This window comes from Miniopterus natalensis, chromosome 10, assembly GCF_054644295.1.
Source record: "Miniopterus natalensis isolate mMinNat1 chromosome 10, mMinNat1.hap1, whole genome shotgun sequence".
Taxonomy (NCBI): domain Eukaryota; kingdom Metazoa; phylum Chordata; class Mammalia; order Chiroptera; family Miniopteridae; genus Miniopterus; species Miniopterus natalensis.
The window spans coordinates 38910299-38931069 of NC_142090.1; the positions used below are offsets into that span (position 1 = coordinate 38910299).

The following is a 20771-nucleotide window of genomic DNA, read 5'->3' on the forward strand; positions in this document are numbered from 1 at the left end:
GGGATCAAGCCCACAACCTGGACATGTACCCTGATCGGTAATCAAACCATGACCAATGCTCAACCACTGAGTCACACCAGCCAGGCACTTTGTGTGCTCTTACTAAGTCATTTCAAATTTGTTATGATTATTGTCTGCATGCTATATGTTTTACTATCATTTTAACCTACATGTGTCTTTATATTTAAAGCAAGTTTTTTGTATATAGCATCCATTTTGGTCTTGATTTTTTTAACCCAGTTGAACAATCCCTACTTTTTATTTGGACTATTTGGCCTATGTATATTTAGTATATTCCTTTTTATCTCCACTATTTACTTATTAGCTATACCTCTTGTATGTATGTGTGTATGTACTTGCTCTGGGGCTTGCAATAAGTACCTTTAACTTAGCAGAATCTATTTTCAAATAATATATACTATTTCAAGTATAGTGAAAGAAATTTACCATGGATTTCTGATCAAGTAGGTAAATGCTGTGCTTGCCTTCTCCCATAACTACCTCAAAATTACAACTAAATTATAGAACAATCAAAGTGAAGAACCATCTGAAGACTAGCCGAACAGGAGTCCAATAACTAAGTATATAAAGAAGAAGCCACATTGAGACTGGTAAAAGGGATAGAAAGATGAAACTGGCTAATCCCACATCCACATGTGGAGGTTGAGAATTGGGAGGGATGTCTCAGCTGAAGAAAACCCCCTGAGGAGAGAGGGGTCCCAGCCCAACACCTGGCTTTCTAACCCAGAGCACCAGTGTCAGGGAGAAGAACCCCCACAACATCTGGCTGTGAAAATTAGCAGGGATTCTCTCCCTTTGGGTAAAACAGAAAGCTGCTGGAAACCCACGCAAACTCTCAATGGGCCCACACACAGATTCACTCACTCACTCACTCACTCACTCACTCACTCACTCACTCACTCACTCACGAGAACTCACCCTGGGCTTCTGAAGAGGTACAGTGTCTTAGGGGGCACCAGAAACATACAAGGAGAAACTGAGCTGTGTAGCTTCAGGGTGAAGGCTGGAGGGGAAGCCACCATTGTCCCTATGTTGAGCCCTACTCCCACACAGCAAGCGAGTGCCATCTTTTATGCACTGAGCTTAGCCCCACACAACCAAATATGAATCTGCATTATCATAGTGAATAACAGTTCTACCCTAGTGACTCTCTGAGATCGCCCTTCAACCAACCACAAAGGTTCTTTCTGAGGCAGGCAGCCAGCATTAGCCTGTACTGCAGTCTTTCTTAAATCTCTTAAAGGTCCACAGGCCCCAGGCAAGTGGCGGTTGGTCTCAGTATGCCATGCCTTTTACTGCATAGGCCCCAAGCTCAGGACTGGTACAAAATCTGAATCTGCATTAACCTGGTGAACATAATGAGCCCCACCCTGGTGAATCCATGAGATTCTACCTCACCCAACTCATGTACCATGCAAGGATCTATCAGCGAGCGAGCCTTGGGCAGCAAGAGGCAACTACAGGCTTTTGGGTGCCCTGTGCCTTTTGCTAAGCAAACCCAGTACCTAGTACTGATGGCAGCCATCAGTGGGAGATTTGCAGTGTGGCATCTCCCATGTCCCTCCAGGTCCAGCACAGGTGTCTACCAACTACAGATTACTTTGTAGCTCTTACCAGATAGTACAGGGCCAGTCATAGGCAGCAGTTGACTTTGGCTTGCACCAGAGATTCTACCAAGAGGCCACAGAACCAACACACTCAATGGCTGGCTTTAGACCACACACAGCATCATTCAAATGGCTCCACAAGTGGCACAAACAAAGGGTGGACTAAGCAGGCACCAGAGACTACTCAGGAAATCTTGCTCCATGGAGGTCAACCCCTGCACAGCAGCTAGTCAACCGGAGGGTCAATCCCACCCACTGACAGACATGTCAACAGCAATCAAGATTCAACTACAACAGAAGGGCACACACAGCCCATAAAAGGGACACTCCTGGCATACTTGGCTCAGGTGATCAGAGAGACTGTGCCACTACTACAGGACACCTACTACATAAGGCCACCCTGCCAAGACTGGTAGATGTAACAGATCTACCTAATACACAGAAACAAGCACAGAGAAACAGCCAAAATGAGAGACAAAGAAACATGTCCAAAATGAAAGAACAGAACAAAACTCCAGAAAAAGAACTAAGCAAAATGGATACAAGCAATCTACCAGATGCAGTATTCAAAAAGCTGGTGATAAAGTTGTTTAAAGAATTCAGTGAGGACTTCAACAAAGAGATAGTAAGCATAAAAAAGGACCTAGAAACTAAAAAAGAACTGATCAGGAAGGAAGAACATGGAAATGAAGAATACACTAAAAAAAAATACACTATGTTTAGCTCATAGCTCTCAGCTTTTATTCTTTGCCCAGTCTCATGCAGTTTTACCTTCTATAGGTTCAGATTAGTATTCTGTCAAATAGTCAAGGGAATCCCTATGCATTTTTGGATCTCCTTTTCTACCTATCTCCCTCCTGCCTATCTCCATACCTCAGCCTCCCCAAGTCCTTATCTCTGGCTCATAATCAGTGACATCTCTTAGTGATGTTTGGAGTTCCCCCTGAACCATGGTCTAGAAATTGCCTTCAGGGAGAAAGCTGCAACAGTAAAAAAACCACACCCTATTGGTTTTCTTTCTTTCAATGGCTGAAAAAAACACACACGCTTCAAACATTTATTTCATACCTTTTGTTCACTTTTCTAGTTGTTTATGGCAGGTTGGCAAGCCCCATACTGGTAACCCCTTTGAAAGTGGAAAAGGAGGTCTATTGCCTCATTCTTAAATATGAATGGATAACCCAGGATAAGCAAACATTTGAGGACCACAGAACAGAAGATACACTTAAAATTTTAGAATAGAATATGAATGCTACAACTTTAATATGATGTAATATGATATAATTAATATAATATAATAGAGTGGGGCACAAAAGTAGGTTTAGTTTTTGTATGGAAAATACAATAATTAATAAATAATAGTACAAGAATAAATTCTGTGTTTCACATACAACTGTAAACCTACAGTTTGTATATGACAGATCCACTGCTACCATCATACTCAATGGGGAAAAGCTAAAAACATTTTTCTTAAGGTGAGAAAAGAACAAGAATGCCCAGTCTCATTGCTTTTATTCAAAATCCTATTGGAAGTCATAGCCACAAACAATGACTTTAGACAAGACAAAGAAATAAAAGGCATCCAGATTGGAAAGGAACAAGTAAACCTGTCATTATTTGCAAATGACATGATATGATAGAGAACCCTAAAGATTCCAACAAAATATTATTATACTGAAAAATAAATTCAGGAAAGTAGCAGGATAAAAAGTTACTATTCAGAAGTCAGTTACATTTTATACGCCAATATCAAATTACTGGAAAGAGGAATTAAAAGGAGTCTCATTTACAATTGCATCAAAAAGAATAAAATACCTAGGAATAAATTTAACCATAGAGGTAAAAGACCTATACTCAGAAAAGTATAAGACATTGAAGAAAAAAATTTTTTTAAGAAAGTGCAAATAAATGGAAGCATATACCATGCTCATGGTTAGGGAGAATTAAAATTAAAATATCCATACTAACCAAAGCAACCTATAGATTCAGTGCAATCCTTATCAAAATACTAATACTATAGTAATTTGATATTGGCATATAAAATGCCACTGACTTCTGAATAGTAATTTTTTATCCTGCTACTTTCCTGAATTTATTTTTCAGTGTAATAATATTTTGTTGGAATCTTTAGGGTTCTCTATCATATCATGTCATTTGCAAATGTTCTAGTAATACTAATACTAGAACAAATACTTATAAAATTTATATAGAACCACAAAAGACCCCAAATAGCCACAGTAATCTTGAAAAAGAAGAACAAATTTAGAGGAATTATGCTACCTGATATCAAACTGTACTACATGGCTATAGTAATGAAAACAGCATGGTACTGGCATAACACAGATAAGTTAATGGAACAAAATAGAGAGCTCAGAAATAAACCCACTCCTATATGATCAATTAATCTATGATGAAGGAGGCAAGAACATTTTTCTTAAGGTGAGAAAATTGCTTTGGGGTAAAGACAGTTTCTTCAATAAATGGTGTTGGGAAAATTGGAGAGATACATATAAAAGAGTGACACTAAACCATTTTCTTACATCATATACAAGAATAAACTCAAAATGAATTAAATACTTAAATGTAAGACCTGAAACCATAAAACTTCTAGAAGAAAATATAGGTGGTAAAATCTTGGACATTTCTCTTAGCAATATATATTTTTTGGATATATCTTATAGCTTATAGGGCAAGAGAAACAAACAAACAAACAAAAAACAAACAAATAGGATTACATCAAACTAAAAGGTTTTGCACAGCAAAGGAAACCATTAACAAATGAAAAGACAAGCCACTGAATGGGAGAACATATTCACCAAGGATACATCTGATAAGGGGATAATATCAAAATTTATAAGAACTCATTCAACGACACCAAAAAAAAAATCCGATTAAAAAATAAGCAGAGAACCTGAATAGACATTTCTCTAAAGAGGACATACAGAAGGCCAATAGACATATGAAAGATACTCAACATCACTAATCATCAGAGAGATGCTAATTAAAATTACAATGAGATATCACCTCACACCTGTCAGAATGTCTATCATCAATAAATCAGCAAACAAAAAGTGTTGGCGAGGATGTGGAGAAAAAAGAACCCTTGTGCACTGTTAATGGGACTGTGAATGGGTGCAGACACCATGGAAAACAGTATGGAGTTTCCTCACTAAATAAAGATAGCACTACCTTATAACCCAGCAATTCCACTTCTGGGTATTTATCTGAAGAAATGTAAAACACTAATTCAAAAAGATATATGCACGCATATGTTCATTGCAGCATTATTTACAATAGCAAAATGTGGAAGCTACCTAAATGTCCTTCAATAGATGAATGGATAAAGAAGTGGTACATAAATACAATGGAATATTACTCTGCCATAAAAAAGAATGAAATCTTGCCATTTGCAACAACACCATGGATTGACCTAGAGTGTATTATGCTAGGTGAAATAAGTCAGGCAGAGAAAGAGAAATACCATATGATTTGACTTATATATGAAATCTTAAAAAAATAAATGAACAAACAAAACAAACATTCACAGATACAGAGAAAAAACTGATAGGGGGGATTGAGGATCTCGGTGAAAAAGGTAAAGGGATTAAGAATTACAAATTGGCAGTTACAAAAGGCATGGGGGTGTAAAGTACAGCATAGGGAATATAGTCAATAATAGTGTAATAATTGTATATGGTGACTAGTGGATTGTAGAATTATCATGCAGATCACTTTGTAAGTTATGTAAATTTCTAGTCGCCATGCTGTACACCTTAAACTAGGATAATATTGAATGTCAATTGTAATTTTAAAAAAATTAAAATTAAAATAGAATAAAGTGAAAGATCCTAATACTTTAGCTGGTTAGGAGGTATGATGAGGACATGGGAAGAGGTTGAAGGCATTGAGAAAGGTGCAGGATCCTATTATAGGTCCAATAGAGGTTACACAGTATTTATGTGGGGAGAGCACAGCCAGTTGGAATAGCAGGTGCCCATCATAGAAGGGAATTGCTTAAAATGGAAATTCTGTGTGAAATATTGGTTTATGATAAGGGTTACAGTGGAAACTTCTGTGATGATGGAAATGTTCTGTATCTGTGCTATGTAATACTGCAGCTACTAGCCACATGTGGCTACTGAGCATTTGAAATGTGGCTAATGTGATTGAGAAACTGAATTATAAATTTAATTTTCATTAATTTAAACAGTCAAAGAGGCTGGTGGTTATTAAATTGGACAGTAGGTCTAGTGTATGATCATGTCAGCTGCTTTATTGTGGTTTGCAATCCAAAGGCAGCAAAGAGCGATGGAGAAAAGAAAGGAGGAGAAGCAAAAACATTGTGGAGAGTTACTGAGTTGGTCACAACTTTATAAGAAAGCACACTGGTTGTTTAGCCATACAAGACCTCTCTGGAAGTGCCATGTGGCACTGTTGTATGTGAGAACAGCTCATCCTGGAGAGGAAGGAAGATGAACTCATCTACTGGCCCTTTTCCATCTCCTGCCTTCCATTGTTTAAGCTTACCCCACAGGGTTAATTACCCCACACTTCTGGGTTGGGAAGAGAAAGTGGTGCAGTTCTGCACCTAAACTGGAAATGGTGGGAAGAGCCAATTGCTGGGTTAGTTTGATCTGGGTTCTGAAGTTGCTATTTCATGACAGAGTGTGAAGAAGGTCAGGCCAAAGCCAGGCCCTCACCCTGAGAGAGTCTGAGTCAGCTGAGGTGTTAGAAGATTAGGTGAGCTCCTTGAGCAAGAGACCAAGGTAGGGCGCGGGGAAAACAGTCAGGAGGGGCTTGACCTGGGAATCTGAGTGGGCATAAAATGAGTCTGGTATATTGTGAGTGACTTTGTGCAAGTCACCTAAGCACTTCAAGCTTTGTTACCCATTCTGTACAATGAGTAACTTTATATGCTGGCTCAAATTATCTATATCTATCATCTATATATCTATATTACACAGTATTATTACAAGAACTTTGTAACAGTAAGTGGGGCAGCTATCATTCTTGCCATTTCACAGATATGGAAATTGAGGTTAAGAGAAATTAAATAAAAACACTTATAAATGGCAGAGCAAAGTTCCTCTGACTAAGCCTCTTACTCTTTCCACCATATCAACTTCCCCTTGAGATTTCATCAGAGAACTGAATTTCAGAACTCTAAGAGAGCAAAAGATTCAAGCATGAAAGTGAGACATAAGTTACATGTAGGTACAGGTATTAGAAAGGGTAAAATATGTGTCCAACAACAGCAATTCTAAATTTTCTTAATTGATTTTATAAAGTAAAATGTACTTTGAAAGCAGTTTACAAGTAGAGTTTTAGAAGTACTCCAGAAAGTATTTGTTTTGAATTAATTTATTTCTGTTGAATCACAATGATCTGTTGAAGCATAAAATGTAAAACCCATCCATTCTTCTGAACATTTTTCAGGGGAAATGGCTTAATCTGCTAGGTGAGCGCAGCCAGGAGACCTGCTGTCATTGAGCTCACACATGCTCTGACTTGTCAAGACCTATCTTTGTGTTTCCTCCTGCCAAGTAACAGGCTCAGCTATCATGTTCTCTAATCCCTTGGATCCTACTGCTTCTCAGACTATTAGAGCCAAAGTCACACAGCTTCCACTGACAGCAACCTTTTTCAGATCTCAGTCCTGAGGAAAAAATAACATAAAATGGAAGGATTAATTAAGCAAAAGCCCTCCAGACTGCTATGAGTAAAACTTAAGTTAAAATGAGCCATGAACTGTTCGTTTTTTGCACTTTATTTAAATACAGAGAAAAATCAAGACTCTCAAAAATAGGATTGTTACTTTTTAGCTTTCAAACTCTCCAAGTAAGGTGATATGGGAATGATGTTAATGTAACACAGAGCTCTCCAAGAAGCCTGTCAATTTCCAGGGGCACACAGCAGAGATGAGCCATTTCATAACTGAAGACTTCCTGTAAATTGTATGGACTTTATACGGCTATAGAAACAGAAACTGGCACCCATTAACTGCTGTTATTATCCTGAGAAGCTAGTGCTGGAAGGGATGGGAAGGTCATCCAAATGTTAACCTGAGCCAGGTGTCCTGGACGCCCAGAGCCTCCTCATGAGAGAAAAACGGGGATTCTAAGTCTCCAGACTTACTTCCCTAGCCCTAAACCAGAAGGTGGTGCTAGAGTCAAAAGGTACTATGATAATTGATATGGGGTCTTTTCATGAGGTATTGAATGGTGGGCTATTATTGATGTAAACACATACCTGGACTATCCCTGAGGCCGTTTTTAGTGATAAGGAAGATGAGTTTCAAATACACTATACTCTAGGATAGTGGAATGCTACATAAACAAGTTTCAAATAAACCTTCCACCAAAAGAGATAGAAACTGTGCTGTCAGAAAAGAATCAAGTCTGTTATATGCCTTTATGTTCTTGTGCCCAGAATGGTGCCTTCCATGGATACAGTAGGACAAAACAAATCTTTGTCATCGACACCGATATAAAAATGCTCATTTAAAAAAAAACATGTCCTGGGCTTTCTGAAGTAACTTTGTTTGCCTTTTACTTTCAATGGTCAGAGGATGAAACCATGTATGCTTTGACTTCACATTATCTTCTGAGGCATTAACCTGCTGTCATTTCACAAACAGCTATGAAAAAAAAGTTTTAAAACTACTGGTGTCTTTTTAGATTAATTCTCATTTGACCTCGTCTCCTTTCTTCAGCATTTACAAATATTATTTAAGGTTCTGTGTCTTGCTAGTTGTGTGATGCTGAGAAAATTACATAAGTTCTTTGATCTTATATTTCTTATTTGTGAAATAGGAATGATATTAATACCAACATCACAGGGATGTTCTGAAAAGTAAATAAGTTATTGTCTGTAAATATCCTCAGTGGAACGTTTAGTGCAGTGTAGCTATTAATAAGATTATAGTATTAAAAATACGCATAATTACAGTTAAATTTTACTGATATTTAAAATTTCTCCTTTGAATCTAATGTGAATATCAGCAGAAAAAGAGAAAGAACCAAGAAATAGTCCATATTTTGGAAAGAAGTTTAGAAGAAAGTCAACGACACTTTTCTCAAATTTAGGCCAATTCTACTTTTTTTCTGAAATATGGGCAGTTTGAATTTTCATTTGTTTATAAGGAATTTTGTTTAAATCAAAGACCTTTATACATCTAGATTTTTCAGAGCAAATACAAAAAGTATAAAGGAAAGAATCCTTCAGCATTTCTGGTTTCATCTGGATCTGAATTTATAGCTTCTTATCATTTGTTTTGTAATTATAAAATGGAGCCAACTGTTGAACTTTCTTTTTTAATTAAATTTATTGGGGTGACAATGGTTAATATGAACATATAGGTTTCAGGTGTGGGTTTCTATATATTGCTGTGTGCCTACCAACCAAAGTCATATCTTCTCCCATCACCATATATTAAGACTTCCTTCACTCCTCTCCCCTTTTCCTCTGGCAACCACCACACTGGTGTTTGTGTCCACAAGTTTCAGTTTTATATCCCATATATGAATGAAATCATATGGTTCTTAGTTTTTTTTGACTGACTTATTTCACTTAGCATAATATTCTCACGGTCCATCCATGTTGCAAATGGCAGTATTTCATCCTTTATTATGGCTGAGTAGTATTCCATTGTATACATATACCACATCTTTATTCAGTCCTCTATTGCAGGACACTTTGGTTGTTTCCATGTCTTGGCCACCGTGAATAATCATATGATTGATTATTCGAGGTGCAATGAACATATCTTTGCAAATATATGTTTTTGAGTTTTTTGGGTATATAACCAAGAGAGGTATTGCTGGATCATATGGTAGCTCTATTCTTAAATTTTTGAGGAATCACCAGACTGCTTTCCATAGTGATTGAACCAGTCTGCATTCCCACCAGCAGCAAATGAGGGTTCCCTTTTCTCCACAACCTCTCCAACACTTGTTATTGCTTGTCCTGTTGATAATAGCCATTTTAACAGGTGTGAGGTAGTATCTCATTGTAGTTTTGATTTGTATTTCTCTAATTGCTAGTGAGGTTGTATATCTTCTCATATATCTATTGGCTGTTCATTTTTCTTCTTGGAAGGAGTGTCTGTTCAGGTCCTCTGCCCACTTTTTGATTGGGTTGTTTGTTTGGTGTTGAGTTTCATGAGTTCTTTGTATAATTTGGAAATTAAACCTTTGTCGGAGCTGCTGTTTTCAAATATCATCTCCCCATCTGGTTGGCTGCCTCTTTGTTTTATTGCCAGTTTCTTTTGCTGTGCAGAAGCTTTTTAGTTTGATATAGTCCCGTTCATTTATTTTTGCCTTTACTTCCCTTGCCTTTGGGGTTCAGTTCACAAAATGTTCTCTAAGACCAAGGTCATAAGTTTGGTACCTATGTTTTTTTCTATGTAACTTAGTATTTAAGGTCTCACATTTAGGTCTTTGATCCATTTTGAGTTAATTTTTGTACATGGGGACAAACTGTAATCCAGTTTCATTCTTTTGTATGTGTTTTCCAGTTTCCCCAGCACCATTTATCTTTACTCCATTGTGTGTTTCTGGCTCCTTTGTCGAAAATTATCTGCCCATATACTTGTGGTTTTATATATGGGCCCTCACTTCTGTTCCACTGATCTGTGTGTCTGTTTCTGTGCCAATACCATGCTGTTTTCATTATCATAGCTCTGTAGTATAATTTGAAGTCAGGTAGCATGATATCTCCAGCTTCTTTTTTTTTTCTCAGGATTGCTTTGGCTATTCAGGATCTTTTGTGATTCCATACAAACCTGATGACTTCTCATTCTATTTCTTTAAAAAATGACATTTGTATTTTGATGAGGATTGCATTAAATCTGTATATTGCTTTGGGTAATATGACCATTTTAACTATGTTGAGTCTTCCAATTTATGAACATAGGATATTTTTCCATTTTGTTGTGTCTCTTTTAATCTGTTTTAATAATGCTTTGTAATTTTCAGTATATAGGTCTTTCCTGTTCTTTGTTAAGTTTATTCCTAGATATTTTATTCTTTTGGTTGCAATTGCAAAAAGAATTTTTTTTTCATTTTTTTTTCTGAAGTTTTGTTTTTAGTATATAGGAAGGCAATGGATTTTTGTACATTGAATTTGAATCCTGCCACTTTCCTGTATTTGTTTATTGTTTCTAATAGTTTGTTGGTGAAGTATTTAGGGTTTTCTGTATACAGAATCACGTCATCCTCAAAAAGTGGCAGTTTTACTTCTTCCTTCCCTATTTGGATGCCTTTTATTTCTTTCTCTTGCCTGATTGCTCTGGCTAGGACTTCCAGAACTATGTTGAATAAGAGTGGTGAGAGTGGGCATCCTTGTCTTTTTCCTGATCTTAGAGGAAAAGCTTTCAGTTTTTCACAATTGAGTATGATATTAGCTGAGAGTTTATCATATATGGCCTTTATTATGTTATGATACTTTCCTTCTATTCCTATTTTATTGAATGTTTTAATCATAAATGGATATATCCTATCAAATGCTTTTTAGGCATCTATTGATAAGATTATATGATTTTTATCCTTTCTTTTCTTAATGTGGTGCATTACTTTGATTGATTTACATATGTTGAACCATCCTTGTGCCCCTAGAATGAACCCCGCTTAATCATGATGCATTATTTTTTTGACGTAGTGCTGTATTTTATTTGCTAGTATTTTGTTTAGGAATTTTGCATCTGTATCCATCAGAGATATTGATCTGTAGTTTTCTTTTTTGTGTTATCCTGCCAGGTTTTGGTCTCAGGGTTATACTGGCCTCGTAAAATGTGTTAGGAAGTATTACCTCTTCAATTTTTTGGAAGAGTTTGAGAAGGATAGGTTTTATATCTTCTTTGAACATTTGGTAGAATTCACTGGTGAAACTATCTGGTCCTGGACTTTTATTTTTTGGTTGGTTTTTGATGGTTGTTTTAATTTCCTTGCTGCTAATTGGTCTATTTAGATTTTCCAGTTCTTCATGATTTAGTCTAAGAAGGTTATATATTTCTGGTAACTTATTCATTTCTTCTAGGTTATTGAATTTGATGGCATATAGTCTTTCGTAATATTCTAGTATGATCCGTTGTATATCTGTGATGTCTGTGGTGACATCTCCTGTCTCATTTCTGATTTTGTTTATATGGGTCTTTTCTCTTTTTTCCTTTGTGAGTTTAGCCAGGCGTTTGTTGGTTTTATTAATCTTTTCAAAGAACCAAATCTTTGTTTTATTATTTTTTTGTATAGCCTTTTTGTTCTCTGTTTCATTCAGTTCTGCTCTAACTTATTTTAATTTTTAAAAAATATATCTTTATTGATTTCAGAAAGAGGAAGGGAGAGGGAGAGAGAGTGATAGAAACATCAATGATGAGAGAGCATTCATTGTCTGCCTCCTGTACAACCCCTACTGGTGATCGAGCCTGCATCCCAGGCATGTGGATCATAGGTCGATCCTGGACATAGGTTGATGCTCAACCACTGACCCACACTGGCCAGCCTCTGCTTTAATTTTTATGATTTCCTTTCTTCTGCTGACTTTGGGTTGCTTTTGTTCTTCTTTTTCTGGTTCTTTAAGATGTGGTGTTAGGCTGTTTACTTGGAATTTCTCTCATTTCTTGAGATAGGCCTGTAATAATATAAATTTCCCTCTTATTACTGCTTTTGCTGCAACCCAGAAGCTTTGATATGTTGTATTGTTATTCTCATTTGCCTCTATATATTTTTTGATCTCACCTTTTATTTTTTTTTTTTTGACTGAGTCATTTTTTCGTAGTATGTTGTTTAATCTCTGTGTATTTGTGAGCTTCTTTACTTTCTTTTTGCAGTTGACTTCTAATTTCAAGGCATTGTGCTCAGAGAATAAGCTTGGTATAATTTCAGTCTTCCTGAATTTGTTGATACTAGTTCTGTGACCCAACCTATGATCTGTCCTTGAGAATGTTCCATGTGCACTGGAGAAGAATGTATAATCTGATGTTCTGGGATGAAAGGCTCTGTAAATGTCAATTATTTCCATTTGGTCTAGCATTTCATTAAGACTGATATTTCTTTATTGATTTTCTTTTTGGTTGATCTGTCTAGAGCTGTCAATACAGTATTAAGGTCCCCAAGTATGATTGCATTTTTATCTGTTTCTCCCTTTAGTTCTGTGAGTAGTTGCTTTATATATTTGGATGTTCCCTGGTTGGCTGCATATATATTAAGACGTGTTATATTTTCTTGATGTAGTGTCCCCTTTATCATTATGAAGTGTCCATTTTTGTCTCTTGTTATCTTTGTTGTCTTGAAATCTATTTTGTCAGATATAAGTATGGTTACACCTGCTTTTCCGTGGATGTTATTTGATTGGAGAATCATTTTTGACCCTTTTACTTTGAATCTACCTTTGTCTTTGCAGCTTAAGTGTGTTTCTTGTAGGCAGCATATGGTTGGGTTTTGTTTTTGATCCTGCTACTCTGTGTCTCTTTATTGGTGAATTCAGGTCATTTGCATTTAGGGTAATTATTGATGTATGAGGATTTCCTATAGCCATTTTGTCTTTTGTTTTCTGGTAGCTTTGTGCCTTTATTGGTTCTTTTCCTTTGTACTTTTGTGTGTTGTTCTTGTTTGGTGGTGTTTCATACTTCTTTCCTCTGTGTCCTTTTTTTTTTAATCTATGTGTTCTGGTTTGGGGATTTTTGTGTGTGGATACCATTAGGTTTATAAAAAATAAAGTTGCATATATATAATAGGGTTTTTTTCTTTTAAGTGTGTCTGATGTTCATCCTACTTTGCCAATTAGGACCTTTTACCCCTCCCCTTTATGTTTTTGTTGTCACAAATTATCCCTGTTTATGCTGTAAGTTTTTTGATTGCAGGACTGAGTCTGAGGGCCATCTGAGCTCTCCTCCCTTCTTGTCTCTCTGCTCATTCCCACTTGACCGCCTTTAGATGTTTCAGTGAACAGGTCTCTCAGGCATGCCTCTGTGTTGAGTAGGGAATTCTTTGTTGAATTATAGTTGATTAATTTGTCAAAAACTCATGGGGAAAGGCCAAGGGTATCTATCTCTCATGCCTCCATTGCTCTGACATCACTTGTTTAACTTTCATGAATCTTATCTTTCTCAATTAAAATTTTGTGCAAAAGAAACTCATACAATAAGTTTTTGCTAATAAATCCAGAGATGAATGGAAATAAAAGCCTCCTTCAGAATCATCAATAGTACCCTGGCTGGTGTGGCTCAGTGGTTAGAACATCGGCCCACAGACCGAAAGGTCTTGGTTCAATTCCTGGTCAAGGGCACATACCTGGGTTGCAGTTTCATCCCCACCCCAGTATTGTGTGGGGGAGGCAACCAATTGATGTGTCTCTCTAACTTGCATTGGTTTTGTTTCCTCTCCCTCTCCCACTCTCCTAGTCTCTCTAAAAGAATCAATGGTGATGAACAGAATAGATTCAATGACATGGAAGCATAGATGAGACTGACGAATGTCAGAGGGACGGAAGAGGGTGGGTGGGTGGAGGGGGAGAGAGTAACCAAAGAATTTATTTGCATATATGCACAACCCAAGGACATGGACAATGGTGGGGAGAGGGACTGGGAAGAGGGATGGGATGGGGTGGAATGGATCATTGGGGAGAAAACGAGACATCTGTAATATTATAAACAAAAATAAAAAATAAAAATTAAAAAATAAATTAATTTAAAAGAATAAATAAATAAATAAAGTACACAGAAGAAGAAGAAAAAAAAGAATCAGTGGAAAAATCAGGTGAGGATTAACCGAAAAACAAACCAAAACCAGCAGTGGAAAAAATATTCTTGAGTGAGGATTAACAACACCAACAAAAAATCAGCAGCAGCAATAAATATTTAGTGATTGACTGCTATCTTATGCAATATAAGAAACTTACATTTAAATCATTCAAAAGGAAAATTAAGAGAGTTGATTATGGGCATATTACTCTATGAGAAAACAATTCTTTTTCTTTGGTAGAAGTTTTGTCCTTTTTTTGTTTTGTTTGATTTTATATAAGTCTGGTGTTAAATTGGAACACACTGTGGGGAGTGGGAAGAGGACAGTTGAAAGGTGGGGTTAGGCAGAACAGGCAGGGGCTTGATTATTCATCTGGCTTGGGCTTTGTCTGTTTAACAAATGAGCTGAGAACTAAATTTTCTCATTAAAACTATAAGATTAAGTCCACTAGTGAAGTTAGGGTGAGAAGGGAATGAGTGACAATGCCAGACTATAATCAATTATCCAATGAAATCAATGAAATGCTGTGGAATTACCCAGGAGAGTACACAACTCAGTATCGGAGGGATGGAGAAGGTCCCTCTCTGGAGGAGGGGCAGAGCTAAATTGAACTTTAATGGATAAGTAGGAGTCAACCATGGGAAAAACGATTGAGAAAGGAAGAAAACATGCACAGGAGCTCAAGAACTAGCAAGCACCACCTTTGAAATGGTTGGAGAGCTGACAGATGAGATCAGAAAGGTGAGCAGAAATCAGATGAAGAAAAGTCTTAACTCTGTCTTGAGGCAATGGAGATACATTAAAGGATTTAGGTTAGGGGAAGGCCTTACACAGATTTGCCTTTGAGTAAGATCCCTCAGGAGATAGTCTGGATACTGGCTCATTTTTTCCTCAGTGCCTCAGAGAGAAGAAAGTGACATATAATAAACCTGTTTCTCAAATTTAAACCATTTTTTAAAAACTTTTATTTTTAATTTATTTTTTATTGTTGACATTATTACAGGTGTCCCCCATTTTCTTAATGTTGGTCTTAGAAGCAACCCAGAGATTTTGAGTAACTGCCTAAATCGGGTGGGGAAGGTCCGGCCCATGGGCCATATGTGGCCCTCGAAATCATTTGGTCTGGCCCTGCCAAAGCAACTGCAGGAGGGACTCAAAATTTAATAAATCTAGGAACTTTTTTGATAGCTAAGTTTTAAGCTGATAATTTTGTATGGCCCTCAAATGATGTTATAAATATCCAAATGGGCCTTGACAAAATAAAGTTTCCCCACTCCTGCAATAAATTCAACTTGCAAACTTCATGTAAATATATACAATGCTAATGTATTGGTAGGTTTTTATAGAAACAAGAATTTTAGCCCTGGCTGGTTTGGCTCAGTGGTTAAAGCATGGACTGAAGGGTCCTGGGTTTGATTCTAGTCAAGGGCACATACCGTGGTTGCAGGCTCAATCCCAGGCCCTGGTGTGGGAGGCAACCAATTAATATGTCTCTCTGGCATTGATGTTTCTCTCTCTCTCTCCCTCTCCCTCTCTCTTTTTCTCACTCTCCTTTCTACTCTCTCTGAAAAGCAGTGGAAAAATTATCCTTGGGTGATAATTTAAAAAAATAAAAAATAAATAAATCAGTCATGTTAGATGTCATGAACACTTGTATAATTAAGGATCTGTACTCCCTCCCTGAAGGGCACAAATACCTCCATTAAAAATAGATGTCACTTTCAAGGTTTTTCATAGGCAATTTAAAAATGAAATCACCAGAATATATTCTTTTTATTAAGCATGAATTTACCATTCACCTTTATATTATACCATGACAGTTTTAAATGCACATATAAGAACTTTGAACTCAAATGTGGAATCACCAAAATGACACAATTCATATTTCCTAACTTGTCATGCATGTGTATTTCATTCCTACCAGGACAATGAAAATATTGCTTAGAACTGTTCTGATTTCACTTCTTTTCCCCCATCACCATTTATCCCCTTTATGCCCCCTATTTCCAGCTCCACCAATCCCCCTCCTACTCCTCCCACTGTCAGCACACTGTTGTCCATGTCCATGAGTTCTCTCTCTTTTTTTTTCTTTTTTTGCTCAATCCCTCAACACCCTCCCCCCCCCCCCCCCGAACACCCACCCCATTCCACCAGAGCTGTCTGCCTTTCCTCTATCTATAAGTCTGTCTCTATTTTGCTTGGTAGTTTAGTTTGGTCAGTAAATTTCACATATGAGTAAAATTATATGGTACTTGTCTTCCTCTGACTGGCTTATTTCACTTAGCATAATACTTTCCAGGTCTATCCACACTGTGTCAAATGGTAAAATTTTCTTCCTTTTTATGGCAGAGGAGTATTCCATTGTGTGTACCACAACTTTTTTTATCCACTCATTTACTGATGGGCATTTGGGCTGCTTCCAAATCTTGGCTATTGTCAATAATGCTGTAATGATCATGGGGGTACACATATTCTTTTGAATTAGTGTTTCAGGTTTCTTCAGGTAAATTCCCAGAAGTGGAATCACTGGGTCATAAGGCAGTTCCATTTTTAATTTTTTAAGGTAACTCCATACTGTTTTCCACATAGCTTCACAAATCTGCATTCTCATCAACAGTGCACGAGGGTTCCCTTTTCTCCACATCTTTAACAACACTTGTTGTTTGTTGGTTTATTGATGATAGCCATTCTGACAGGTGTGAAGTGGTATCTCTTTGTGGTTTTAATTTGCATTTCTCTGATGTTTAGCGATTTTGAGCATCTTTTCAGATGTCTATAGGCCATTGTATACCCTCTTTGGAGAAGTGTCTATTCATCTTTTGCCCATTTTTTAATTGGATTGTTTTTTTGGATATTAACCCCTTATCAGATGTATCATTGATGAATTTGTTCTCCCATTCAGTGGGTTGTCCTTTCATTTTGTTGATGGTTTCCTTTGCTGCGCAAAAAGTCTTTAGTTTGATATAGTCCCATTTGCTTATTTTTTCTTTTGTTTCCCTTGCCTGAGGAATTATATCAGAAAAAAATATTGCTATAATAAATGTCTGAGATTTTACTGCCTATGTTTCATAGAATTTTTATGGTTTCAAGACAGGGATGTCTGCTTTCACCACTCTTATTCAACATAGTACTGGAAGTATTAGCCACAGCAATTAGACAAGAAGAATAAATAAAAGACATCCAAATTGGAAAGGAAGAAGCAAAATTGTCATTATTTGCAGATGACATGATATTGTATATAGAGAACCCTAAAGATTCCACCAAGAGAGGAGAAAGGGCGAGGCGGGAGACTTGGCTCCTGTGGGCAAGGTGTGAAGGGATCCGAGGCCCGGACCGAGGTCACTTCTCAGTCGGTGACATTGGTTGACATGGGGTGCCCCACCGGGCCTGCGGGAAGCTCACCGGGGAGTGCTGCCTGCCAAGACTGAGAGCTGGCTGTTGTTTGCGTTGCTTTGCTCCAGCCCTCAGTCTGTGAGGAGCCCCGGCGACCAGGCTGCAACTACTCACCCAGTTTCCGAGGTGCCAGGGTTCTGGGAAGTTCTGAATTGTTTAACAACCGTGGACTCCAAGTACAACAGCAACAACAAAGGAATCTCTCACTACATGAATACATGAATATGGAATTGTTGCAAGAAGCTGGAGTCGCCATTCCCAAAGGCCACGTGGCTAAGTCACCAGATGAAGCTTATGCAATTGACAAAAAATTAGGTTCAAAAGATGTTGTGATAAAGGCACAGGTTTTAGCTGGTGGTAGAGGAAAACGAACATTTGAAAGTGGCCTCAAAGGAGGAGTGAAGATAGTTTTCTCTCCAGAAGAAGCAAAAGCTGTTTCCTCACAAATGATTGGGAAAAAGTTGTTTACCAAGCAAATAGGAGAAAAGGGCAGAATTTGCAATCAAGTGTTGGTTTGTGAGCAGAGATATCCCAGGAGAGAATACTACTTTGCAATAACAATGGAAAGGTCATTTCAAGGTCCTGTATTAATAGGAAGTTCTCAAGGTGGTGTCAACATTGAAGATGTTGCTGCAGATGTTCCCGAAGCCATAGTTAAAGAACCTATTGATACTGTAGAAGGCATCAAAAAGGAACAAGTTGTCTGGTTTGCACAGAAGATGGGATTTCCACCTAATGTTGTGGATTCTGCGGCAGAAAACATGGTCAAGCTTTACAACCTTTTTCTGAAATATGATACAACCATGGTAGAAATAAATCCAATGGTAGAGGATTCAGATGGAGCTGTGCCATGTATGGATGCAAAGATCAATTTTTATTCTAATTCAGCTTATCGCCAGAAGAAAATCTTTGATCTCCAGGACTAGACCCAGGAAGATGAAAGGGACAAAGATGCAGCTAAGGCAGATATCAACTACATTGGCCTAGATGGGAATATAGGCTGTCTAGTAAACGGTGCTGGTTTGGCTATGGCCACAATGGATATAATAAAACTTCATGGAGGGACTCCAGCTAACTTTCTTGATGTTGGTGGTGGTGCCACTGTCCATCAAGTAACAGAAGTATTTAAGTTTATCACTTCAGGTAAAAAGGTACTGGCTATTCTGGTCAACATTTTTGGAGGAATCATGCGGTGTGATGTTATTGCACAAGGTATAGTCAAGACAGTAAAGGATTTGGAAATTAAAATACCTATTGCGGTATGGTTACAAGGCACACGAGTGGATGATGCTAAGGCACTGATAGCTGACAGTGGACTTAAAATTTTTGCTTGTGATGACTTGTATGAAGCTGCTAAAATGGTTGTAAAGCTCTCTGAAATAGTGAACTTAGCCAAACAAGCCCAAGTGGATGTGAAATTTCAGTTGCCAATCTGATCTGAGAATCCAGTGGATGGCTGACAATAGCTAAGATCTGGAAACAGCCCAAGTGCCCAGCAGTAGATGAGTGGATAAAAAAGCTGTAGGACATTTACACCATGGAATACTATGCAGCTGTAAAAAAGAAGAATCTTGTACCCTTTGGGACATTATGGATGGACCTGGAGAAAATTATGCTAAGTGAAATAAGCCAGGCAGAGAAAGACAAACATCACATGATCTCGCTTATATGTGGAATCTAAAGAACTTAATAAACTGATGAACAGAATAGATTCAATGACATGGAAGCATAGATGAGACTGACAAATGTCAGAGGGATGGAGGAGGGTGGGTGGGTGGAGGGAGAGAGAGTAACCAAAGAATTGATATGCATATATACACAACCCAAGGACACGGACAATGGTGGGGAGAGGGACTGGGGAGGAGGATGGGACGGGGTGGAACGGGTCATTGGGGAGAAAAAGGGACATCTGTAATATTTTAAACAAAAATAAAATTTAAAAATAAAAATTAAAAAAAAAATTCCACCAAGAAACCACTAGAACTGACAAGTGAATTCAATAAAGTAACAGAACACAAAATAAATATCCAGAAATCAGTTGCATTTTTATACACCAGTAATGAACTATCAGAAAGGGAAACTACGAAAACAATCCAATTCACAATTGCTTCAAAAAGAATAAAATACCTAGGAATAAATTTAACCAAGGATGTAAAAGATTGGTACTCAGAAAATTATAAGACACTGAAGTAAAAAACCGAGGAAGATACATATAAGTGGAAGCATGTACCATTGTTCATGGGTAGGAAGAATTATCATCATTAAAGTGTCCATACTACCCAAAGCAATCTACAAACTCAACGCAGTTTTTATCAAGATACCAATGGAGTTTTTCACAGAACTAGAACAAATGTTTCAAAAATTTATATGGAACCTTATCTCGAGAAAGAAGAACAAAGTTGGAGGACTTACACTACTTGATCAAACTATACTACAAGGCCATAGTAATCAAAACAGCACAATACTGGCATTAAAACAGACATTATAGATCAATGGGATAGAATAAAGAGCTCAGAAATAAATCCATGCCCTAATAGTCAATTAATATTTGACAAGGGAGGCCAAAGTATACAATGGACTAACAATAGTCTATTCAGTAAGTGGTGTGGGAAAATTGGGCAGATACATGCAAAAAAAAAAAAAAAAAAAAAAAACTAGACTGGCTTCTTATACTGCATCCAAGAATAAAGTAAATATGGATTAAAAACCAAAATATATTCTTAATTTTTCAGTTTCTCAATATTGTAAAACATAACATTACATTATTCAGGTTTCATTTCCATAGCTTAAACCATACCAGCATTAAGGACTCTCATGGTCTTCATTAAGATAAATCCTGGGAAACATAAAAGTGTGGGAACATACATTCTATTCTTTCAAAGATGCTAAGACATATTTTTCTCCATAGAGAGGCAGTACCCTTTGCTGCTTCTCCAAACTTTTCTCAGCTATTGGCCTCTTGTATTATTACTGGCAGAAACATTTTTAGCTCTCCACTTCTAAAACAACTTCC

General features: G+C 37.3%; 1 pseudogene; it reads left to right on the plus strand.

The window, feature by feature from the left end:
- Positions 1-15073: 15073 nt before the first annotated feature.
- Positions 15074-19209, plus strand: LOC107532773 (succinate--CoA ligase [ADP-forming] subunit beta, mitochondrial pseudogene; annotated as a pseudogene).
- Positions 19210-20771: the final 1562 nt, after the last annotated feature.